The sequence below is a fragment of the Canis lupus genome, chromosome 16, assembly GCF_048164855.1.
Source record: "Canis lupus baileyi chromosome 16, mCanLup2.hap1, whole genome shotgun sequence".
Lineage (NCBI taxonomy): Eukaryota > Metazoa > Chordata > Mammalia > Carnivora > Canidae > Canis > Canis lupus.
In genome coordinates, this window is record NC_132853.1 from 52,755,042 (window position 1) to 52,782,513 (window position 27,472).

General features: G+C 39.8%; 1 long non-coding RNA gene and 1 pseudogene across 7 annotated transcripts in view; one reads left to right on the top strand and one right to left on the bottom strand.

The window, feature by feature from the left end:
- Positions 1-27,472, bottom strand: part of LOC140607066 (uncharacterized) — a 571,123-nt gene that overhangs the window by 451,197 nt on the left and 92,454 nt on the right. For all 7 annotated transcript variants that reach the window (XR_012009215.1, XR_012009213.1, XR_012009217.1 and 4 more), the window contains exon 2: positions 2,393-2,451. This is a non-coding gene — a long non-coding RNA (uncharacterized lncRNA). The remainder of the gene's footprint in view (positions 1-2,392; positions 2,452-27,472) is intronic.
- LOC140607559 (large ribosomal subunit protein eL22 pseudogene) lies at positions 13,163-13,550 on the top strand (annotated as a pseudogene).

Sequence of the window (27,472 nt, forward strand, 5' to 3'; positions counted from 1 at the left end):
CCCTCAAGTACAGTCTCGTAGTAGAGAAAAACAAGTATTTATAGTGCAATGTGATACACACAGACTTAGGGCAACACAAATGAGAAAGTGATTCAACCTAGGGAAAAAAGGGGAAAAAAAAGGAGAGGAAAGGAAGGATGAAATTGAAGCAGCCTCTGAAGAATAAGTAGGCATTTTCCAAATAGATGAGATAGGGAGTGGAATTCTAGGCAGGAGACACCAATGTCAGCTCATCTAACATCATGGAAATGATGGATCTGTACAAAAAAAGCTTCAAGAATAGAACCAATGCTGACCTCAGCAGAGGGCAATAGTACTGCATAAATGGAGAGAAATAAATAGTTTTTTCTCCAGTCACTCCCAAGTGGGAAACCAACATGCCAGGAGCTATGAAGAGCCTCAGGAGAATACGAACTAGGAAGAGCCCTCTGTTTGAAGGAGATGCACCTCCTTGTACCTAATGCATTGCGGGCCAACACACCTTGGTGAGAAATACCCTGACCTAAGCGGCTATCAGGAGATAGTAATGCACTATATGCTTTAGGTCAACACAATATTATTGTTTACTTACTAATCCACTTGTTTTATTTACTGTGCCTGGTTCATTTTTGCATAGATTTTCTTTCTAATTTTCTAAATATTAATATTTCAATTCACAGGAAGCATTCTTTATTCCAAAGAATAAAAAAGGTATGATTTTAATGATTCGGTACAGCGTTAGATGGAGAAACATCACACCCGTGGGTTGCTCTATAGTCTTGATTACATCCAACATTAGAAGTTTAAAAATCCTGAGGTGAGAAAGGCAACAAAAAATGAATATTGTAGATTGGTGATAGGTAAGTAAGCTCTTGGAATCCAATCTCAATGACACCCTCATCCTTCACTAAACATGGAGGCCTATAAATTACTGAAATAGGGGTCACATCCCCATTTCATCCCACCCAACTCAGCTCCTTAAGAACCACAGGAAGTATCAAATCACACAGTGTGAACAATAGGAGGGAAAAACAGTAGGTTGGGAAAGATAATTCAAGTGGACATAAGAGAAAGGAAACAGGAGAGAAAATGGCTCAGATTTCTGGAGGAAAGAGTTATTTATTTATTTATTTATTTATTTATTTATTTATTCATGAGAGACACAGAGAGAGAAGCAGAGACACAGGCAGAGGGAGAAGTAGGCTCCCTGTGGGGACCCTGATATGGGACTTGATCCCAGGACCCCAGGATCATGCCCTGAGCTGAAGGCAGACACTCAACCACTGAGATACCTAAGCATCCTGGAAAGAGCTACTTAATAAAACATGTAAAAGATTGACAAGAAGATCCCTCAGGTCTCTTACTCTTGGCCTTTGTCATCTTCATCACAACCTCTACCACCACCACCATCATCAGGTAGTACTGCATAGAGATTCAAGCCTTAGATTAGTTTTCAAAAGCCCCAGTCTACAGACTCACTATTGTTAGCCCATTTTAGGTTTTACCTTCAATTACTGGATTCCATAAGCCTCAATCCCCTCATCTGTAAAATGGGGAAAATAGCAGTACCTAACTGAAGAGATACTTAGGATAATTAAGATCATCACAATAAAGTTTTAGCACACTACCTGGCCACAGGACAGACTCTCAATAAGGTCCACTATTGTCGTTATCATCGTGATCATCATCATCATCTGAAAATTTCCTGATTGCCATTTTTGTAACGCCAGCCAATTCAAAGAGGGATTCATATATCTTACACCAGAAATCTGGTGATGACCACCAAATATATGCATGGATATGAATTATCAATGGACTACTTTTTCATCATGTGGAAATTGCCTTTAAATAAGCAGGAATGATCATAGTCTCCAAAACATTTCTTAAATCTTCTATAAATGAAAGGCATGTTTTTTCTTGGTAAACATTATAATCCTGGCCACTTTGAGAAATTAAGGAAGTTGCTTTTGTTTTGTTCACTCTGCCTTGATTTTTTTTTTTAATGCCAATACACACCCTTCTTGAACAAACCCCAGCCAGACAGATATTTGCCATTTCATTATTGTTTTAAAGTGTTAGCCCCAGACACATAAGCATTGTTGGAATGCAATGGAAAAAAAATGTTTTAAATCTCAAATGGGGTAATAAACTGTAGCCAGAAGCTAATTGTCCTGAAACCCGAGCTTTTATAACATGTTACTACTGTAGTGGGACCACTCAGCACTCCTTCGGTGGGGTTGTTGTGTAATTGGTAGTAGATTACGTTGCAGACATATAAAAAAAAAAAAGATGTCAAATCAGACATTTCTGCTTATTACTGTAGACCTCAGCATAATTCTCAAAGCAATCAATGCATTTCATCCATTAAACTATTGATGGGGGTTATTAATTCATATAACGTTTAACTACTCACTATGGACTTTCTCTCTGCCAACTTTCTTCCACCCAAGAAGTCCTGAAATGTTGCCGCTCCTGTCAAAAGAAATGAATCATTAATAAGAACCAGCAAGGCCAGAGGCGAGCTAGAAGCTGGGCCATGATATATATAGGCTTCACATTCTTTTAATTCGGTGCTGAACTGCATGTGTAAAAGGAGCAAATAGCCCAGTAGGGTTTTACCAAGAGGCTGAAAGAAACACAAAAAGGATATATCCGTCAAAACTATTTATTGAGGATTTAGGGATCTGAGAATACTTTTTATGTTTAGATAATACATTAGGTAGACACATTAAGAGTCAATAGTAACAAGAATTCAGAAGCAATACTCCAACTAAACTCTAACCCCAGGAGGCTAGGGCAATGATCATACTTATCTGCCAAAGCCTTAACAAAATTAGGCAAGACCAGGCAAGAGTATGCCAATGTCCAAAGAAAATTTTGTGATAAGAATGTAAGAAATACCTCTTCTTCCAAGTCTTAATCTTCATATTAAGATTTGTTAGTTTCTATCTTTTTTTTCCTTTGCTCTCATCCCCCATCTTTTTTTTTATAATTACTTTTTTTTTTAAGATTTTACCTATTTATTCATGAGAGATAGAGAGAGAGAGGCAGAGACACAGGCAGAGGGAGAAGCAGGCTCCATGCAGAGCCTGATGTGGGACGTGGGACTCGATCCCGGGTCCCCAGGATCATGGCCTGGGCTGAAGGCAGCGCTAAACCACTGAGCCACCCACGGATCCACCCCCCAAATCCCTTTGTTGAGACGCTCTGCCCTCAGGAGAATTCTAGTATCAATGTGAGCTTACAAAATGGAGAAGGAGTTTGGTTATTAGAAGAGACTTGTGAAAAATAAATATATAAAAATAAGAGACTTGTGTGATAACAAAAGCCATGAGCTTTGAAGTCAGATTTGAATCTATCATCTGATTCTGTTAACTCCTTATTGAAAAATAATGTTACCCTCCTAAGTTCCAATCTCTTCCTGTATAAAATGAGGGTAATAATGCTAACCTTACAGAGCTTTGACACAGTATAAAAGCAATAGGGTGCATTGACTACTGACTCAAATTCTTGGCACTAAGATGATAACCAGTGATGGATAGGGGATGGTGACAATGATGACAGCGAAGCACCCGGTCAGTGTGGATATTCACACTAATGTCCCAAAGCAGATCTGAGGCCTAGATCAATACCAGTATCCTGGAAACTTCATTCCACCATATATGTGTTTTGCTTTAGCCACCTGTTGGGCATTTGCCAGATTAATTTTTAAAAACAGTGGAAGAATAAGCCTGGCCCGAAGAAGAGGAGAACAGCCTTCATATGACTCATAGCTGAAAAGCCAAGCCCATTTAGAGAATTGGAATAAAGCTTGGGATCTGAATGTCCTCACATTATTTTCAGGCTGCCAAGGATTCCCTCAAACAGGCAAGAACAATTCCTTCAATCAAGTTTTGAATAAATCTGACAGTAAGGAAAAATTCTGTGGTAAGAGAATTATGGAATTGAACTTAATAATTTTGTTTTTTCTTACCCTGAGAACAGAGTCCTCCTCCTTATAGCTGTAACATTTTTCCAAGTTTCTTATACTCGTAACATGATTAAGATTTTACAAAATATACCTGAAATCTCAGCTGATACTCACGGATATCACTTGAGCTCCTTATTATTACTACCATCACCAATTTACAGCTTAAGCTCAAAGTGGACCAAGCAACTTGCCCAATTGTCACACCACTGGTGTGTCACAAAGACACAATGATATTCCCAGACTACAGATACCGAGTCCAGGGATATTTCACTAGAGGTTTACAAGTGTGTTTAAATTGTACTGCTGAGGGCCACAGATCAACTTGAATAGGCACCCTTTAATTAAGCCTCTTCAGGAGGTATCTGTTGGCCCTGAAAATTTTCATATACAAGGATTTCCTGTTTTTTGAGGATCTTCTGACTCTAAAATATTTTTAAATACATGAAACATGACTGATTACTTAACTATATCAATTTAATTTCAGATGAATATTATTTTTCACAAAGAAGAGTTTGCAAGTATCCTAGACATTTTCATTCATTTATATCTCTAAAAATACTTTAAATAATCCTTTATAATGTATTGGGCAATAATCTCAGCTCTAGATAGAAAGGGAGACAGAACATGAAAGACTTCTAACTCTGGGAAATGAACTAGGGGTGATGGAAGGGGAGGTGGGCAGGGGGTGGGGTGACTGGGTGATGGGCACTGAGGTGGGCACTTGATGGGATGAACACTGGGTGTTATTCTGTATGTTGGCAAATTGAACACCAATAAAAAATAAATTTATAAAAAAAAGAAAAGTAAAAAAAAGAAGAAGAAAGAATGAATGAACAAACAGACAAAAATCTCTGCTTTTTTGAAGCTCACACTCTAAGTAGGGAGAGCTGAGACATCCAAAGAAGTATGCTGCTATGTTTGTCTAAATGTGTAAAGTTTATAGAACAGGGAATGGGATTAGGGAATGCTGGGATGCTATTTTAAATAGACTTGTTTGGGAAGACTTCATTGATAAGATTTTTTTTTAAGATTTATTTATTCATTGGAGACACACAGAGAGAGAGAAAGAAAGAGAGAGAGAGAAAGAGAGAGGCAGAAACACAGGCAGAGGGAGAAGCAGGCTCCATGCAGGGAGCCCAACGTGGGACTCGATCCTGGGTCTCCAGGATCACACCCTGGGCTGAAGGTAGCACTAAACTGCTGAGCCACCCGGGCTGCCCAATTGATAAAATTATAGGTGATCAGAAACATGAAAACATAACCAAGCAGGGTGACCTGCTAGAGGGGTATTGAGCTAATCTGGGTGAGAAATGACGGTGACTTGAACAAAGATAGCGAGAAGTGTTGGAATCTGAATACATTTGGAAGATAAAGCCAAAAGGATTTGCAAGCAGATTAAATGTGGGGAGTAAGAAGACATAATACTTGGCTTAGACTCTAACGGGTGAGTGTCCACCAACAGGGAAGACAGAGGCAGAAGCAGGTCTGGGAAAGCATTAGATACATTAAGTTTTAAGTGTCAGTTGGACATCCAAGTAGAAGAGTCTCCTGTGCAGGTGGATAACTCTGGGATTTAGAGGGGGCAGTCCTAGCTTGAGACAAAAGCTTGGGAGTTGTCTGAGTGTGGAATGCATTTTAAGTTGAAACTTGGGGACTTCTAGGTAGTGTGAGTACATAGAGACAAGGCTCAGGGATGAATTCTACGACTGGCCTATGGTTAGAAGTCTGAGAGATCAGTGCAACCAGCAAGAGACTAAAATGAAGATTAAGAAGACTGTTGCTCAAACATGTAGGACATGCTTTTGTATCTCCTTAGGGAGAAAATATTTATTTTGTGTTTTATTAGAGGTCAGGAGAAGGTGTGATGGATTGGGGGGGCAACTTTGAAAGAGGAGCCAAATATCACTTGGGGCCACTCTAAAAGCAACAGAAAATAGACCAAACTGAGAAATATGTGAAGTGTGATTAAGATGTATGTTTTGAGGGACCTCTGTACTGTTTTCCATAGTGGCTGCACCAATTTGCATTCCCACTAATGGAGCACGAGGGTTCCTATTTCTCCACATCCTCACCAACACTTGTTACTTCTTGTTTTTTTTTTTTTTATTCTAACCATTCTTACAGGTGTGAAGTGATATCTCATCGTGCTTTTGATTTGCATTTCCCTGATGATGAGTGATGTTAAACATCTTTTCACATGTCTGTTGGCCATTTGTGTGCCGCCTTTGGGGAAAAAATAATAATAAAAATAGAATTACCATATGATCCAGTAGTTCTACTACTGAGTACTTATCCAAAGAAAACAAAAACACTAATTTGAAAAGTTATATGTACCTGTATGGGTTTTACAGCAGCATTATTTACAATAGACAAGATAAGGGAACAATCCAAGTGTCTGTCAATAAATGAGTGAATAAAGAAAATGTGGTGTATATATACACAGTAGAATTGTACTCAGCCATAAAAAGAATGAGATCATGCCATTTGCAAAAATAAGAAGGAACCTAAAGGGTAAAATGTTAAATGAGATAAATCAGACAGAGAAAGATAAGTACCATGTGATTGCACTCATATGTGGAACTTAAAAACAGAACAAAGAGACAAACAAAAAGACTTAAATACAGAGGGCAGCCCAGGTGGCTCAGTGGTTTGGCGCCTGCCTTCGGCCCAGGGCGTGATCCTGGAGACCCTGGATCGAGTTCCACGTCGGGCTCCCTGCATGGACCCTGCTTCTCCCTCTGCCTGTGTCTCTGCCTCTCTCTCTGTCTCTCATGAATAAATAAATAAAATCTTTAAAAAAAAAAAAAGACTTAAATACAGAGAACAAACCAGTGGTTGCCAGAAGGGAGGTAGGTGACTGGATGGGTGAAATAGGCAAAGGGAGTTAAGAGTACACTTACCATGATGAACACTGAGTAATATACAGAATTTGTGACTCATTACATTATATATCTAAAATTAATATAACACTGTATGTTAATTATATTTCTATAAAAAGTATAATTAAATCTTTTTTATAAGATGCTTCTATTGATTCCCTGTGCAGCTCTTAAAATGAGTCAGAAGGCAAACAGGTTTGCAAATTTGGAAAACACCGTAGATCACGTATAGAACCCTCATACTCTACTCTGGATTGATCACTCATTTTCTTTGTTCTTCTTTACTGTGTCCTTTCAAAACAGCGATTCGATTCCATGTTCCCTTATCTCTACCTCTCTTTAGAAATTTCTCGTTTTGCCCTAAATTTCCTGATACCAAAATAAGAATTCTTTGAGGGCTTAGTACAGGTTAAAGTGAAATGTCCAGGTCCTACTCATGGTGTTTGTATGAGACATGCCCTTACACAACTATTGGATGTACAAACACTTGCTTAAATTCAGAGATTATCTGCATCATGAGTTCATGTGTCTTCCCTTAACATCAAATATTAGTGGGAAAATCATCTGACAGTTCCTCAAAAAGTTACACAAAGAATTTCCATATGACCCAGCAACTCCATTCCTAGGTATATACACCAAAGAGGCGAAAATTTGCTCTCAAACACATACTTGTACACGAATGTTCATAACAGCACAATTCACAATAACCAAAGGTGTAAACAATCCAGACACCCCCCTCAATGGATAAGTGAATAAACCAAATGTGGTATTAATAGAATATTACCCAGTCTAGAAAGGAACAGAGTACTGATACATGTTATAACATGGATGAACTTCAAACACATTATACTAAGTGTAAGAAGCCAGATGAAAAGGCCACAAAGTGTTTGAGACCATTTATGCGAAATATCCAGAACGGATGAATGCATAGAAACAGAAAGCAGATTGGTGATAGCCAGGGACTGAGAAGTTACTGTTTAACAGGGAATGGGTTTGTTTGGTTTCTTTGTGATTGTTTTGTTTGCTTGTTTGTTTGGTGGGGGTGTTGGGAGGTGATAAAAATATTTTCTAACTTGATATGTGCAGTGGTCATGCAACATTGCAAATGTACACCATTTCAATCACCATTGCATTATACACTTTAAAATGGTTATGTGAATTTTATCTCAACTAGAAAATATGAGTGGACCCATTCTAGATCAGAATTATGTGTATATAATATATGCATATTTTTTCCTACTTTGGGTTGCATAAGCTTCTTTCACTCTTCTTCCTTACACGCCTTTCGTAGAATTTCTGACTGGAACTAGAAATGCAACTGGAGTCTCAAAAACACAATTTTCCTTCGCACAAAGCTAAATCTCATATGTGGATTCGATCTTCCATCTGATTCTAGAACACTTGGTAGAATGAAGCACTTTCAGCATGCTTTAAAATACCCTGATTTTTTTTTTATTTTGAAGTGATTTCAGACATATCAAAAGGTTTCAAAACAGTGCAAAGGAGTCTTGTACATTACTCACTTAGATTTCCTATATGTAAACATTCTTACGTAAAACAAAAAATGTAAAGCATGTTTTAGTGATAAAACAAATGGGTAAAATATGCATATGTATATACATTCATATACTGTCTATATATGCATAAAAATATTTTTCATGTATCTATATTCAATATATATGGGTTTCATCTGCCCATATACGTATGCATGCATAAACATGTGCACTTATCTATTCACATATATGTGTGTGGATATATGTATAACCATGGGCATGTATATATGTGTATATGGATGTACACATGTCATATGTACATGCACATACACAAATATTTTTTTGAAAAAGATATGTTGCCTGTTGACTCATATACACTTTTATTTCCTAAAACCAAGGACGCTCTATTATATTGCTACAGTACAATTATTAAAATCAGGATATTAATATTAACTGTACTAAATACGGTCTATGGCTCTTTTCAAATTCCACTACTTATACTAATAACATATTTTTAAGCAAAAGAAAAAACACAGAGCTGAAATATATGGAATAGATTGGAATGAAATGGGTAACTAGAAGTTTTTGAAGACCTTCCCTTATATCGAGCTCATTGTATTTTTAATCACCAATAAAATATATTATGCAGCATGCCAGGGGTGCATGAAGATTAAATTCGGGAATCAATTTCATTCAATTACCTAATCTCAAATATGGGTGCTTTTACACTGTGAAACTATTAATCACTCTTTTAAGAATAGAGGGAGGGCCAACCAAAAAAATCATAAGGGCCTGAATATCTTTCAGCCTAAAAGTGTTCTCTGTTTACTTTGTCTTTGATCATGAAAATCCACAGGCAGCCATAAAAATTTTACTGGAGCTATAATTATTTGAAACTTTAAGGGTGTCTCTAAAGTACTTTATAACAACCTCAAGTATCATAACTTGATATTATTTCTACTTTTCTACTTATAATGAAAACAAGAGTTGTGAGTCCTATTCATCATTTCCACATGAAAAAACAGTAGAAAAAATGGTGTGTTTATTCACCTAGAAAATGCCCAGCTGGGGTTTATTAACCACATTTTAGTTACTCATCTTTATGGCTCTCAAATAGAGATAAGATAAAATCACAAAGACCTCCAAGATGACAGGTTCAGCAAGGCCAGTGGATTTGAGGGAAGCTGGAGTATTCTGTGATTGCTTCATGGGCAACAACAAATTATCTATGTTCAAGGTATCTGTTTTCTGTAATTTTTAGTAAATTGAAACTAGAACCAATTTCATAGCATGATCCACGATCTAATTGGCATATCCTCTTAATAGTGAACTGTTGAGGATACCAGTCCTGCCAACTCAAGTTTAACATAAGCCCTATGTATTTAACATATAGATATTTATATAGATAGATAATGTATGTAATGTATATATGTTATATAGATATATAATGTATATACGTTGTATATATATTTCTTAAATAAGGCTTGCTCATTTTATCTATCTTCTACCTATCTATCTATCTATCTATCTATCTATCTATCTATCTATCATCTGTCTTTAAAAACAGTCTGCTCTAAGCAACTTTAATGTATCATACCCCTGTCGAGACAGGAACACAAAAGGGTATAAGGCATCTTTGGCCATAAGAAGCTCACAATCTAGTTGAGATCACTGACTTGTAAATCAGCATCAACAGTTCTCTAACATGTGTCTGAACTGAGTGCCATGAGATCATGAAGAATCTGGCCAAGATTCCTGGATTTATATGGGAAAGTTTCACAGAGGAAGTGACACCTGAGCTGTGAAATCTTGATGGCCAAACAGAAATTTGTCAGGAAAAAAAAGGTTGGGAAGGACATTTATATAGCTAAAGCTTAAGACATCTCTATATGTAATCGATATCTACTACATACAGATATACACATGTATACAGGTGTACACATATAGACATATACAGATACAGATATACACATATATACATACAAACATGTATATATGTACACATATGCATATAGAGCACATACACATATATCTAAGTGAGAGGTGACGGGGGCTAGTCATGAGGAGCTCATACATACATTTAGTATATTTATAATGTGCCATTAAATTTTATTTTAGAGGGTAGAGAAGACCTAAAAGGCTCAGGGTACAGGATAAGCGAAGTCAAGTCCAATTTCATGGCTTCTCCTGGAAAAACTTAAATAATGCCACATTCTCTTCTAAAGTGCACCTCCTGCATTGGTCGCTATGGTCTATCATGTCCTAACATCCTGGCCAGTTAATTATGACAGGAATATGGATCATACTCAACAAAAACCAATATATAAACAGAGGGTGTGCTATTAATTGGCCTAGCACAAGAGAACTGGCCTGTACCAGATGGGTTTGGATGAATCACCTTGCATCTCTCGGCTTCTTTTTCTCTGCTATCAGCATTTTACCTCCTCCTCTGTATAGCGTCTGGTCCTAGACGAAACACGACTGTGAAGCCAGTAGATGCAGAGTGAAGCCATGAGTCAAGGAGACCTTCTGAGTCAAGCTCTGACTTCATCTCGCATGCCTCTTTCCTCACTCAGTTGTCTGCAGCTGCATGGTACCAGGCCAGGCTCCTGCCTTCCCCAGGGACTCTGCACTTGCTCTTCCCACTGCCTGTGATGCTCCTTTCCCTGCACCGATCATGCCATCATTCTTTGTATTAGGTCTCTATGATAATGTCATCTTTTCGGGGTGAAAAGGGGGAAATTCTGGCCACCCATATCTAAAACCCTACCCTCCACACATTTCAAGCCCCCTTTGCTGGCTTCCTTATTTTCTCTTTGGTGCTTATCACTAGGGGACATACTAAGGCTCTCCCCTGCATCCGTCTTTTTTTTTTTTTTCCTATTTTGTCTCCATCCTGCATTAGAGCACAGCCGCATGAGTGCAGAACCTTCTCTGATGTGCTCACTGCTCCATCCCTAGTGGTTAAGTCAGAGCCAGACACCCAAGGGCACTTGGACAAGTGATTCTTCATCCCCAACTCACCCTAGATCCATTTTCAGCCCTTTGTACTGTGATAAAGTCCTGGGTGCTTCCGCCAATGAGAGGCACTGTGATGATGGTGGAGTAAGGGAGGAGACAGGGGCTGTGGTATTCCTTCCTGCCCCATCACTGCCTCAGTCCTTCATCTCCAGCAGGAGCTGCGTCTCTCTACAACTAGAGAGCACCTGCCAGTACTCTGTTCCTCAGGTAAAAGCCATCTTTCCTACTTTCTTCCACTGTGGGGCTGTAATGACCACCTGCTGCTCCTAATCTCTGGGTTCTGCATCCTCTCTAGATTTCTACTTGTAACCCTGCCCACATACCATTAAGTTGACCCTTCATTAAAACCTCTTCATTTGTACCATCTGCAATGAGCTCTTTTGCACCAGGACTCTGCTTGATAAAGAACTCAATAAAAACTTGTTGAAAGACTGTTGAATGAATGAGAAGCCTTGGCAACCCTTGAAAACTTGATGGATTGGCTTTGGCAGTAGAACTGCCATTGGGGAGATGTTATAGGAAAGAAGGTTACCAGTCAGCAGTGGGGAGATAACCCTGGAATGTCCAGCCAAGCCCTGAATGTGCATATGTAAAAGAGCTACTGGTGGAGGAGTAAAGGATTCAAACCACAAGCTACTTTTCTTCATTATGCTAATCATTGTGTCTAGTTATTTTGTATGTCAGCTGGATATTTTTGTGCTGATAAAATCTGGTGTTTGAAACATATCATAAGACTCATACAGTGGGGTGGCAGAGGGTGAGAGGCAATTAAATAATTGTTGGATTCCAATTTGCTGTTTGACCCATTTGCCTAACTTTTCTGAGTTTGGCTTGCTCATCTACAACATTAACAGAAACTTCATGGAGCATTTGTAAGTATAAAGATATGACATATAAAGTGCTTGTCACAGTGTGTGACATAGTAGCTGCTCAACAAATGTTAGTTTCTCCTCCTTTTCTTCCTGGTTTCATTTCTTCTCTCTGTTGCCCTTCTCCTTATGGAACTACCTCAAACAAAATGGGATCAGAGAGATTTTATTCTGCTAAAACCTTTAAATTCCCTTGTTTGGGGGAAAAAAAAAGATCTGTGTAGTCATGTTTCCAATCAGGAAAAAGAAGAAATGTATTAGCTGGTGGACATTCAGACATCCAGGTGCAAGAGGTTACAAGAGAAAGACAAGTCCATGAAAAGATTGAATAGTCACCCTCCTGACATAAGGCCTCCAGAAAGGTCTGCCCCATGCTCTACAAGCAACTCACTATGCTTGATCGCTTGGCAAGTTAAGCAATATTCCACAAGCATTAGAGTTACATACCATTGGATCAAAACTGAGCCCATTTCAAGATACTGAACATGAGAAACTTGGCTGCTTTTCTTTGCCATAGGGGAAAACAGAGGGGCCTTCTTGGGAGATTACTGGTGTGAAATTCTTAGTTATAGCTTTAAAATTTACTACTTTACGCGCGTGTTAGAACAGATAGACATAGTTCCACTCCAACATATACCTTCCCCCTTGTCTTTTTTGTTTATAAAGGAAAGAGCATGTTAAGAAGGTAGGAGAGCATTAGGGGTTTTGCTTCCAAAAAATTTGACACACTATAGGATGGAATAACAGAACTGAATACGCTTTCAAACAAAATGCTGTGTTTAAGTACGTACACGTCCTGCAAGCCCGCTCCTGGACGACAGCAAACCCAAAATCCATGGACTTGTGTGTGCTGTGTTGATTTTCTTGTGCTCCTATATTCCTTTTGTGCCAAAGCAATGTGGACTCCTCCAACAAATTATAAAACTGCAGTGAATGCCCTTTCTGCCTCCGATGGCATCCATGAGGGAAAGGGGAGCAAAAAAAAAAAAAAAAAAAAGGAATGTTCTGAAGTTTACCCTTGACAGCACCCACTCTGTAGAAGATGGTATCATGGATGCTGCCAATTTAGCGCAGTTTCTTCAAGAGAGAATCCAAGTGAAAGGCAAAGCTGGACATCTCGGTGGAAGGGTTGAAACCACTGAAAGGAGCCAAAGTAAGATTACTGTAACTTCTGAGTTGATCTTTTTCCCCCAGAAGGTCTTTGAAATTCCTCACCAAAAAATATCTGAAGAATAATCTACACGATCGGTTATGCACAGTTGCTAACAGCAAAGAGAGTCACGAGCTGTGTTACCTCCAGATTAACCAGGACGAGGAAGAGGAGGAAGATGAGAATTAAAACTCATTTTCAGGAATATTTTGTATGAGTTCTTGAATAAAACTCGGGACTGCTTTATCTATGTAGCAGCTGAATGAAGCTGAGATGACTGTAGAGATAAAACCAGTTCTGAACTTGAAGGCCACGAGGACAGCAATGAAATATTTCAATCCTTTTCAAAACAACACGACAAGAAATACAACTAGAACATTCAAACATCCCAGATCACAACCTTCCCTTGGGTTCTGCAGAAATGTTCACCCTGCTAACTCTGTGTTGGTTCTGTCTTTAATCATGGGCTATCGTTGTCAAGCATTCACACTGCAAGAGGTAGCGGAATATTCCTGAAATGCACACATGCATCACATTCCAGAACGAAAAATAGTACCATGAGAAACAAGAATAGAAAATTAAAATGCGCCTTTTAAAAAATTCTGATAGGTATAAAAAGCAGATATATCGGTTCAGAGGACAAGTCATATGGATTAACACATGCTCTGACACATAGCATTGCTGGCAAATGAGGTAGCAGAGACGGAAATATTCCCTTATGTTGATAGATAGGTGCCAACTCTACTCTGAATAAGTGCCAGTGCCTTCTACGCACACATATCCACACAGGTGTTCCTTATGCCTTACCATTACGTTTAGTGTAAGATTTATATAGCTTATTGCAGAATAAAATTTACCTACTCAAGACAGTAAAAGTAAGGATTCTTTTTTTTTATTTTTTTTATTTTTTTTAATTTTTATTTATTTATGATAGTCTCACAGAGAGAGAGAGAGGCAGAGACACAGGCAGAGGGAGAAGCAGGCTCCATGCAATGGGAGCCTGATGTGGGATTCGATCCCAGGTCTCCAGGATCACACCCTGGGCCAAAGGCAGGCGCCAAACCGCTGCGCCACCCAGGGATCCCAAGGATTCTTTTTTTTAATTAATAAATTTATTTTGTATTGGTATTCAATTTGCCAACATATAGAATAACACCCAGTGCTCATCCCGTCAAGTGCCCCCCTCAGTGCCCGTCACCCATTCACCCCCACCCCCCGCCCTCCTCCCCTTCCACCACCCCTAGTTTGTTTCCCAGAGTTAGGAGTCTCTCATGTTCTGTCTCCCTTTCTGATATTTCCCACTCGTTTTCTCTCCTTTCCCCTTTATTCCCCTTCACTATTTTTTAATATTCCCCAAATGAATGAGACCATATAATGTTTGTCCTTCTCCGACTGACTTACTTCACTCAACATAACACCCTCCAGTTCCATCCACGTCGAAGCAAATGGTGGGTATTTGTCGTTTCTAATGGCTGAGGAATATTCCATTGTATACATAGACCACAGCTTCTTTATCCATTCATCTTTCGATGGACAGAAAGTAAGGATTCTTTAAGCAAAAGTTATGTACACTTGCCATTAAAACTGTACTCATTATATGACAAATGCTTGGTATCTCTTATGTGTTTTTTCTCTGACTGATAAAATGATGTCTAAGCTACATCCCTACCCTTACACAGAGGGAGTGGAGGAAAAATCCATTATCAAAGAACTTAATAGGTATTACATACAAAATAAAATTCACGGAGTCAAGAGACAAGAGGGATTGCTTCTTGTAATGGAGTGGGGGAGAGCGGAATGTTCCACAGAAGAATAAAATTTCATTAGAAATTTGGATGTTAAGTAGAATTTTGATGGGTGGAAATGAAAGTAAGGTGAAGGTAAGGGAGAGCTGCTCTAATAATAATAATAATAATAATAATAATATCATAATTAAAGCTCTAACGACCTGCATGGATTGTGACATATTGAGAAATATATTGCTTCAGAGGCTGGAATTGTGGGGTTCATACCTGCAGCATGGCCTAGCTTGTCCTGACTTGCACAAGAATAGGACTTGGGCATGAAAAGCCTGGTGCCTGAGCCAGTGCTCTTAATTCTGATACTTTCTGGCCTCCCTCAGTGGTGCAAGGACTCGGCCCAGACTTCCAAGTGCCATCTACATTTGTCCCAGACATTCTCCCTTGACAGCCAGCCAATCACTTCAGCTAACAATGTTGCCCCTTCCTGAGCTCTTTTTCCATAGAAGCATGAGTCAAGCACTGTGTTTAAATAAGAGTCCCTTTACTGAGATCTTCTGGTGAGTATCCATATTCAGTTTAACTTTAAATTTTGGGTAAGCCCACCTACAGACACTTTTCCCAAAACTCCCTGTCATGAATCATCTCTAAAGTCTACAGATTTGTCCATTTAGCAAAATATCACAGTGTTCCTCTATGCCTGTGTAGCAGATCCGTCCACGTTCTGCTCACATCCCAAGGTCCTTATTATTTCAATGCACACTATCAGCTTCCAACGACCAAATCCTGCTTTCATTCTTTTCTTTTCTTTTTTTTTTTTTTTTTCATTCTGCCTATGGGCTTTTCTCTTGCAGCTGGAGTATGTTTTGCTGCCCAACTGGTAGGAGTAATTGACTCTAATTATCACAAAGAACTAATGTCATAGGACGGAATCAAGAATAATGTGTGGAATTACCCCAGGGAACTGAGTGCTTCCTCGTGCTTCTATACCTAGGGATGAGACTAAGTGTGTGACAATGTCAGCCTGGTAGGATCCTGGTAACCCAGGGTTCTGCTATTTAGGGAAGAAGTTCTGAGGTTCTACTGAGTCTCAGTACATTTCCAGTGGAAATGTAGGGCCACAATGAGGAATATATGAAATGTGTGGGAGAGAAGGAAGAAAATGAATGTCAAGTGCAGCCTTGAGACCAACCGGAGCTGACTGTGGCTTATCCTGCCACCCCTCCTGCTTGAAGTAATGTATTTAATTATTTAATAAATCGCACCTGGCCACCACCTTGAAGCATTGACACAAGACAGGATGAAGCTGATGTGGCACACCAGTGACAAGACTGGTGCAAGGGTCAGCCTGTGGTAGACTGTCCCGGTGCCCACCAACATCTCACACTTTCCACTTCCGTGCACCTGCCAGCACCTGCGCTTCTCTGTCCAAAGGCTCTCTGTCACTTCTGGAGGGTGCCTCACTGCCAGCAGGGCAAACTGGAGTTGTCAGAGTGTTTAAAAACAAAATTGAGTGGAGTATGACCTCACTCTTATAGGATGACTCTAAGTCATCTGCTCTCCACTGATCCCTAATTCCTCTCTGTGAGTTAATCTCCATTTATCCACAGTTGTAACTGGCTTGGTAACACACTCTTTCTTGGCTGGCGTTCCCTTCTTTGTCTATCTTCTTCAATCTCCTATGGGTATTTTCTGTCGTCCCTCAAATAAAATACTTTCACTCAAATCCTTGACTTAAGTTCTGCTTCTGGGGATTCCCAACTAAGGCAGTCTGGTGCTTGTCATTTAGTCATACTGTTGGCTGTTCCCCAGGAAATGGAGGAGATTTTGAGTTCAGATCAACAAGCCTCCCAGACACTGTGGACAGGAAGATAGAAGGCTCATAATTTCACTGGCAGGAATTCCCTCCTCTACTCCATTTCAAGGCCACCTGTAAAGTGGGCTGCAATGCTATGGCAGGTGATTTCTGGCTACTCCTGGCATAACCTAGATCCTTCTGAAAAATAATAGACTATGAAAAATAGTCATGCTACTCTCAAGAGATAGCATCACAGTTCATGGGACAGTGAGACAGAGACCATAATTATTTTTCCTTTCTTAGACTTGTTTTTCAGACATTGACTGTCTTCCTTAAAAGCTCTCAGAACAGGGCACCTGGGTGGATCAGTGGTTGAGCATCTGCCTTTGGCTCAGATCGTGATCCCAGGGTCCCGGGATCGAGTCCCACATCAGGCTCCCTGTAGGGAGCCTGCTTCTCCCTCTGCCTATGTCTCTGTCTCTTTCTCTCTCTCTCTCTCTCTCTGTCTCTCATGAATAAATAAATAAATAAAATATTTTTTTAAAAATCTCACAAAACAGTTCTATGACATCCCTTATGTGTAACCTCTTTCTTTTTTTTTTTTTAAACATTTTTATTTATTTATGACAGTCACAGAGAGAGAGAGAGACAGGGACATAGGCAGAGGGAGAAACAGGCTCCATGCACCGAGAGCCCGACGTGGGATTCGATCCCGGGTCTCCAGGACCGCGCCCTGGGCCAAAGGCAGGCGCCAAACCGCTGCGCCACCCAGGGATCCCTGTGTAACCTCTTTCTTAAGGCACTTTGAATGTATCAATATAGAAATCAGATCAACCAACTCTATCAGTAGATTCAGCTTACCTCATATGCCTAAAATTTAAGCCACCTATTTTAGACCTTGAATCTTAGGCTTAAGATTAACTGCCAAGTGTAGATACCTGACCCAAATAGGACAAATCTAATTCTCTCTTCCATAAATTCTGAGTTGGGATTGACAAAAACTAGTTAACTGAAATGGGAAGCTTGCATGAAAAGCCCTTATTTAATTATATCCAGAGTTTAAAAAAGAAAGATGAATACTAGGAAACTGAGAAGGAGAAGAATAAAGCCCACCTACAAGAGAAAGTAGAGATGGCGCAACTAGATATTTGGAGAAAGTCATCTTATTTCTAACAGCTCCTTAGTGCAGGCTTCCAAGCTTTTATGTGGTCCTGATATATTTCTTCTCTGGGATCTCTAGATCCCACTGTACCTTAGAACAATTTTCTCCCTTTAGCCTTAAGTTAACTTGAGGGATTTTCAGTTATTCAAAACCAAAAGAATCTTGGTTAAAATAAGCACACTTGACTCTGAGTTCAGGGAGAAGAGGGACCATCACTTTCTTGGTTTTCAGTGTCTCTAACTCAGTACTTGGCACATAGTAGACCTTCACTGAGTGCTGGTCAGAAGAAAAATGAATAAAAAATATTAGTAAACTTCTACAGAAATATCAAGAAGCATGGATATGTTTCACAATGAGAAAAGCCTTTCCACCAATGGGAAGCCACTGACCAGTGTTCGTCCATGTACAGGGCTGGAATGCTCATGCCTTGCGTTTATTTTAATCAGTAATTGCCCACTCATTTAATCCATCTGAAAAACAGTCTTAACCACCACTCAAATTATTGGTGTGTGTTTCTTCAGGATATGTAGTAAGGTATTAATTCACCTTGAAACATTTAGGCGTCTTTATCACTCTCAGATGTCCAAAGTGTCAGAGCAGAGGAGAGGTATGAAGGGGAGTTTAGATTGGTTAAACCAGTGAAATGAGGTCTCAATCTTTGGCAAATCCAACACTTCATCAAACCCAATAGGAAGAGTGAAGTGTTACGCGCTGTTGTTTCTTGAGATGTGCATTAAGGAAAGACTAAATTTAGCAAATGCTAAAGTCCCTCTTGTAATGTTTTATGATTGTTATAGTATTTGGTAACTTCTGTTCCCCTCTGGCTGTGATGTGAGAGGCTCCCCTCCACCACGTCACCCCCATGACAGCAATCTCTAGTTGTAAAATGGTAAGACCGTCAGCCAGCAATAATTTGCAATCTAAACAGACTTGACGCTCCCTGACATTTATTGAAACCTCAGACCCCGTGCACTGGTTTCAGTTTTCCTCCCTTTGCTCTGTTTTTACAGACAGACAAGTGCTTAGATTTAGCTTTAATAATGAGGAGAAATTTCTTCTTGGCCTACTCTTGCTTGTGTTGGCTGCACTGGGGCTTGCAACAGACGGGTGGTTGGAGTTAATTACACTAAATGGTGAGAACATTATTTGACCCCACTGGTTCAGCCCCAGAGGCTGTGTGCCTCCTCACAGACATAGGCAGATGGAATGCTTCACAGGCTGGGCAGAGGGCAGGAGCCACGTAGAGAGAGCTCTCTGCTTAAGACCAGACATGGGGTTTCACTTCTTAACATAGCTCGGAACTCCAGGCTCTTTTGTAAGTATAAGCCGGTGATGCTCAAAGGAATGCAGGGTGACATCAGGGAAACATGATGTCACATACTCTAGCCAGTGGAGTCGCTCTCAAGGAGAGCAGCCATCTTCATGATGGTACACCTCATTCTTTTTCACAAAAGACGATGGAGGACTTCAGCACAAACTTGACTCCACCAAGCCAAAAGGAAAGCTGCTGTCACATATGTCATTGTAGGAGATCTGGTGACATATTTCAATTATATTCGAGAGCCCGCGATAGCTGCATATTCAGCTCAGTGCATAACACTTAGTCCTTGTGACTGTTCTTGTCATTGTTATTTCTAATCGTGATGATGACAATGATAACAGTATACTCAAGTTCTTGTCCTAAGGCTAATTTGTCATTTGTGACTCTCAAGAAGAAAAATGAACCAATACATCCAGGTGTAGTGAAGGCTCCTTCATAGTTTGTTGAGCCTCCGTGATGCAGCTTCAGGTGTATGAAAAGTGTAACGACGCCAGAGAGACAATATTACATTGTTGACCTAATAGTGACGAGAAGATTTTTTGTTCCAGATTCGTGCTTTCCTCTTGCATGTGAATTCTATGTAAATCATTCAAAAGCTCTTGGAAGTCTGTAAGCAGTAACAGCTTACCTGATGTGTCTGGAGATATTGATTCCGTAAAACAGCATTGTACAACACCATGCTTTTAAAAGCCTGCCAGGATCGCTGCTTTAAGTTTTACCATCAAATAATCTCTGGTCTATGACACAGTTTATGAAACCCACCAGGAGAACATGTAGGGAAGAGAGGAGTAGTATCTGCAGAGATGTTTCCCACTCATATCCAACAGGAAGTGATCCAAACAACTCTTGATCCTATTCCATACCACCGACAGCCTCCTCTTCTGCACCATGATGGCTACCACCTCTCCCCTTTTTGTCCAAGGTCAAAAATGACTAGTGATAAGAGAATCAATATTATACCCCAGCACACTAAGAGTTTCGTGGTCATGTATCAGTTAGGCTAGGAGTGGGTTTTAATTTTTAGGTAAGAGCCCTCTTTCGGTAACTGTCCCAACTGCATCCCCTTCAAAGCAGCTGGATTCAGGTTCAGGGATCATAGTCCACCACCTTCATCCCACTCAATTAGTGTATACTTGATCATCATTACATTATAAGCAAGTACGCGTAGTTGGTATAACTCATCTCCTCCCAAGTCTAACCTACTCAAAACACAGTGATGTTGTTAGTCAGCAGCATCTTTCTCACAGAGGTGACACATGATCACAAGTGTAATGTCCATGTCTGGAATAAGATAGGATACAGAAATTACCCTGTGGTGCTAGACCTTGTCAAATAATGACCACAATTCATAAAGGAGTTTGTTTTGCAAAATGTTTATACGAGACAAGTATACAGTGCTTATTTTCCCCAGTAAAAGATAGTTATGAGTGGTGAGGTGTGCTGTTAGAGTACAGAAACTGTAAGGTTCAAGAGTTTAAATGTTGTTATATCACACCCAACTAAATGTAATTAAGGAGTAAATGTGGGCTATAGGCTTAAATAAAAGAGCTGATGTATTTTTTTTTCCTATGGAGAAAAGGCATTTATTAGGGTGACTGCTTTCAGAGCTAAAACGGTGGTAACTATATTACAGAGTCCATGAGATAGGATCAAGGCATAAAGGGAAATCCAGGACTGAACAGTATGTAAGAGGCAAGTTTAGGCACCAAAAAGACAAGAGCAAGATAATTAAAAATAAATGTCATTTTAAGCCCAAGAATAAGGATTTCAGGAAAAAGTGGGAGACCACTGCTTTCTACAGTAATTGTTTCTTAACCACACACACACACACACACACACACACACACACACACATTCATATACATATACACACAGTGAAGGGAGCATTAGTGCAGACACGATAAGAAAATCTTACCGAAGACTCCAGAGTAAATCTAAATAGTCAAAATTGTGTTGCTGTTTGCTTCATTTTTGTTTGTGGGCATCTTGTTTCTTTCCAAAGGATTGCAGAGGAGACTCTCAGTAAAGGAGGAAGTGTGACAAAGGTTCAAGCATAAAACATCTCAACCCATTCAGAAAACACAAGTGGCTGGAACCCACGGTGCAGGGCTGAGGGCAAGCCAGAGCCACATCAGAGAGACATGAGGGCCATTCTGAGAATTTGGCATTGGTCTTATATGCAGCAAGGTGGCATTGAGGGGTTTACTGAGGAGCATAGCATGGTCAGATTGGTATTTAGAGAGGTCACAAGAGCCAGGTTACAAAGGACAGATGAATGGTTAAGCTGGAATCACAGAGACCAGCCAGTGAGAAGGGAGTCTACAGAGCATTGAACGGGGTTGAAACGAAGACATTAGTAGTGGAAAAGCACAGCCACTGGGAAAGTTGATAGGTTACATTTGTGGAAAAATCATGGTAGACTAAGAAACAGAAAGCCTATCATGATTTAGAGGGTTCTGATTTGAGTCAGGAGCTGCTGGAGATAAGAAATAGAAAGGAAGGAATAGATCCTAAGGAAAAACAGATCTCAGTTCAGATTTGAATATCAAAAGTTTGAAATTCTTATGGGCACCTAAGCTCAGGTATCACCTATCTAATAAATATCAAAGCCAGGATTCAACCTCAGTTCTGTTGGGCTCTATGCTCTTCTCATAGACCTCCTATTTCTCTAGAGAGCTAACTAGGAAATGAAACTGTGTAATAAGTTCATTATGAAACAGGGTGTGAGATATGCGCAGAGGCAAGAGTTGATTCAATATATTCATGGAGGCAAGCTATTATCTATCAATTTATCTATCTTTTTTCTTTGAAGAGCCTTTCATATTACAGAAATAACTACTTGTGAGGTCACATCTTCACAAGTGATGTCCAATCAAGGAGGACTAATTTAGACTCTTTGCCATGTGTTGGAATCTTATCTTCTCTTTCTTCACCCAGGACACAGTTGAGTGCAAAAAGCTCTGGACAGAGACTCCTGAGGGTCATACTGATGAGAATGATGTTACTAAAAGTCAATGAAGGGCAGCCCTGATGGCTGAGCGGGTTAGCACCACCTGCAGCCCAGGGTGTGATCCTGGGGACCCGGGATCGAGTCCCACATCGGGCTCCCTGCATGGAGCATGCTTCTCCCTCTGCCTGTGTCTCTGCCTCTCTCTCTCTCTCTCTGTATCTCTCATGAGTAAATAAATAAAATCTTTAAAAAAAAAAAAAAGTCAATGAAAATGGAAGGATTGACCAGATTCAAGTATTTATCCCTCTGGCAGAACTCTATTCTTAATACTCTCTTATTTTCAAGCAAGTGGATTTTCTCCTTTAAAAAAATGATCTGTCGTAATGCAAAATTTCTTATCTTTTCAAAGATAAGATTTAATGAAGACAAAAGACTGTAACACTGGGGATTTAAATGAGATTTAAAGATTTAATTGAGGATACAGATTTCCATATCAGAGGAGAGATATTAGTTAGAATTTTAAGGAGCAAAATAGGCTGAAAGATTTATGATAGCACTTAGAAACAAAAGCCTGCCGACTGCATGCCCAAGCATGACCAAAGAGCAGGTAATAACAGATCTCATTAGACACTGTTTATTTAATTTAGCATTATCTGTCAGAGATGTTTTACCTGCTGGGTAGAGCTGATTTTTTTTTTTTTTTTAGTTTAAATAATGCCCAAATACACAGGAATATGTTTGTGATAACAGAGGGCTACAAATGCAAATTCAGAAAGTCACCAAATCATCCCAACTCAGTGTAGTGTTCTGGAGCTATAGTTGTAGCAGTTCCCTTCTTCCATAAGAGCTAGGAAACAACTCATACCTACTAGCTCAACTCTTTTCCTACTAGAAAAGAAATCTACCATGAAGACGGTAAGCCTCCCCATTATTTTTGTTTGTATTTGTTTTCTTTTTCCCTTTCTATTGCTACCATGCACACACACACACACTCTGTCTTTCCTCTTCCTCCTCCCTCTTCCTTTTCTTTAATGTGAAGTATCTACAGCTTTTATTTGAAAGAAACATAGTACATTCAAATGTAACTTAAATCAAAAAATATTCACGCAGAAGACCCCAGTTCTCATTTACTTTTCATTCTGTCTTTAAGCTTTGCAGGTACAGATGGTATTTCATTTGAGCTTTGCATCTTCATTAAAAAATTTCTGAGCCCCTCCTATGGGCCACACACTGAGCTCCAAGAATAAAGGTGTCACCTCACTTTGCCTGGTCTCCTGGAGGCATACAGTGGCTCCTGAGGGCAGCTCTGTCCCTTTCCTGGAGTGAGATCAGCCTCAGCTCCCCAGCTCAGACTTGAGCCTGTCTTCCTTCCTCAATAACAACAGTGTCATGAGCCTAGTGGCTCTGTTGGGCCCTGGCAGTGGGCCCCTGTGAGATGCTAGGGCTAGAGAAGGGTGGGTGCCTAGGATGTCTCTGTGCTTGGTGTCTAGCTGGAGGCCACTCCCTCTCCTTCATGACAGGCAAATGTCATTTCCCCAGCTTTATTCCAGGAGGAAGCTCTGAGCTGGGTCTCATTCCTGGCCTCTGACAACTCAGAGCTGTACCAGGTGATCAAGGAGTAAAAGCATGTGATTCTAGAGCTGCCTGAGAACTGAGAAGCAAAAGGTCACAGCCTCTGGCTAAAGCTCCAGGAGCTGAACGTGGGTGTTGGCCTACCCTATAATGGAGGCTGCTAGTGCAGAGCAAGAACATAGAAGTCTGGAGGTGGTGGGGGAGGGGGAGCAGCGCTGACTCTCTCCCCTTCAAGGGGCTGGGAGACTGATGTAGAAAGCTACCCAGAAATGCGGGGACAGAGTTGAGTCCTCACCCTACCTGTGGACTATTTCTCTCTTCTTTCTCCTTCCATCCCCGCCACCACCTCCTTCTTCCTCTTCTTTTAGTGTCTAATGTGTTAAAGAACACTATGCATATATTTGGGATTAAAGCAACTTCTGGGTAAAACTGTACAGAACAAGATACACCAATATTAACGATTTCGCATAGAAATAAATATCCTTGAATATTCAGGTGCGAAAAATAAAAGACGTTTGTGGAGAGACTACATCTCACACATGCTCACTTAATTATCTGCTTATGTCACTTCCATCTTCATTCAAAACAGCTTATAAAATATGGTCACATTACTGAGGTTTATATATATTTAAAATACGATTAATAACTCATTATTCAATAGGATAATGAATTTAAGTTTCATGTAGCTATCAGCTTTTATTAAGCATTTTTAAAGCTAAGATTATCAGGGAAATAAATTAAATTTTCCTCTGTGGTTTTGACATTATCTCCAATACAAATATGGAGGTAATATTATTGAGCTGAAAAAGCTATTCTCTGATGAAAACTTCTGAGCACGATGCTAATAGATTGATAGTATTTCTGAAAACCTTTATGAATGAAGAGAATAATCTGCAAAAATCCGTTCTGACATTGACAGTACGGTCTAAAATCTTCTTGTTAAAAATTACTTCAAGGGTCAAGTAGCAAATGGAGAACCAAACTTTAGGAGAAAGTTGTCATTGAAGCATGGAAGGTAATCAGGACAGCCTTGGAGATGTTTAGACCACCTAGAAAAGATCCCTAGTTGGACCCTGATTGAACACTAGCACTCTCGTTGATGCTTAAAATATTTGAAACAATTGCTTATACTTGGAGATGAGATAGTAAGATTTTTAATTCTCCATTATTTTCTGGGAACTTTTAGCCAAAGATGTATACATCTCCTTTTTCTTCAAAGTCTTTCTCTTCCCAACTTCATGATGTCCTTTGATGCCACCATCCTTCCAGTCATATAGAACTTCATATAGAAATGAAACTTTGGGGATCCCTGGGTGGCACAGTGGTTTGGTGCCTGCCTTTGGCCCAGGGCACGATCCTGGAGACCCGGGATCGAATCCCATGTCAGGCTCCCGGTGTATGGAGCCTGCTTCTCCCTCTGCCTGTGTCTCTGCCTCTCTCTTTCTCTGTGTGTGACTATCAAGAAAGAAAGAAATGAAACTTCACTCTTGTTTTTGACTCTGCCTCTGTGCCATCCTCTATGTTTTGTCAAACTCTAGGGTGGGTCTTTGCTAGCAGCTCTGAATTAAAAGAAGTGTTGGCAAACATTTTTTGATAAAGTACCAAATAGTACATACTTTGCTCTTTGTGGCCATACAGTCTCTGTCACAACGCTCAACCCTGCGACTATCACACAAAAGTAGCCACAAACAATATATAAATGAATGAATGTGGCTGTGTTCCAATAAAACTTTATTACAAAATCAGGAAACAGGCAGATTTGGTCCAAGGGACAATACTTTGCCAATTACTGAGCTAAAGTGTGTGTTCCATTTTCCACATCTACTGTTATATATTTACCAAACTCTCACTACTTCTCACTTATATCACTCTGCTCTTTTATCCACTTGCATTTCCTGTGTCTCCCCAACCAAAGTTTCCTTGTGTTGTCATAGCAATCTTCTCTAAATATAACTCTCTCATCTTGTTCCCCATAGAGAAAACTCATCTGTGAGCCTCAATTATCTTTAAAACTAAGTTTTATAGTCTTTGCAGAATAAAGTCCCACCTAGTTTCATATTTCACCCTGATACTTAAGGGTGATAACACCTCTCCTTCACATAGCCCTGATCCTTCCCACTATTCTTTTACTTTCTCTTATGCTTAGGATAGTTTTCTTTCTACTTGTCCTTTCTACTTGTTCTACTTGTCTTGTCTACTTTTTACTTGTCCAAATCCTACCTGGATTTGTAATTCAAGGTCTTTACTCCCTTATTAACTATGCCATGACCTACCCCTTTGTATGGTCTACAGGCAAGAGCTAAAATTCTGTGTATATAGAGGACCACCACGAGAAACAAATTGAGATTTAAAAAGAGCCAGAAGCGGGGGCGGGGGGGGGGGGGGGGCGGGGGGCAGTTGGAAGCCTGGATGGCTCAGTCTGTTAAACATCTGACTCTCGATTTTGGCTCAGGTCATGATCCCAGGATCATGAGGTCTAGCCCCAGGTCAGACTCTGTGCTGGATGTAGAGCCTGCATAAGATTCTGTCTCTCCTTCTCCCACTACCTCTGCCCTGTCCCTACCACCTGTTCACACCAGTGGCAGAATTTTAGAAATTAATTATGCTAAGGGGACTGGAGGGGAGGGTAAGAGACAAAGAGCACTAGGAAAGACAGAGGGAGAATCAGGAAACACTGCATGGTAAATTAACATGTAGATGAATCATCATGTTTAACATCCAAGTATCCTTTCATTGAATGCATTGTAACACACTTAATTTAAAATATCCTAATATTAACAATTCAAGTTGTTTTGTATTTTTTTTACTATTGTAAACAACAATGTGAATAAGAAGTCTATTTATTTGTTTAACAAATATCTGAATAATTGCTTGGTAACTGCCATGTGTCTGAATAATTGCTTGGTAACTGCCATGTGTCTGGTAATGTACAGTCATCTAGGTAAGTGAACAGTTCTTAATAATCTGTTATCCTGGAAATAACCCCTGAAGATGGGCTTTCCCTCTAATACCTGAAGTTATAGTAACAATGGGAACATTTTACCACAGGATTGACTCATGCTTAGGAACTCAAGGGTAAGAACACTGACAGACCTGTCCTGTGGGAAAGTGAGAATACCTAGTTGAGAATATGACCCAGAAGATGATAATCTTATTATGTTAATCTTTTGGTTTTAGATGCTCCAAGGCAGAATCAAAGAATCATATATATATATATGATGTACTCAGTATATTTGTAGGATATAAGATAGCATCGTCTAGATCACAGGGAAAAATCCCACTCCGCAGCTCTTTAAATGCTTCAGGATATGAAACAGGCCTTATTTGCAAATGGAGACTGTCAATTTATCTTGAAAACACATCCATGACTCAATTTCCCTGATGTTACACAATGTATAGTGCCAGTGATGAAGGAGAGCTTTGGACTTGAGAATCTTTCCAGGAATAGAAGAGAGTTTATTACATTAAAGAGAGAAAATGAATTGATATAGGCAAATGAAAGTCTACTGTGAGTAGGCACAGAGAGAAATTCATTGATTAGAAATTATAAATCCATAAAATTGGCAGCA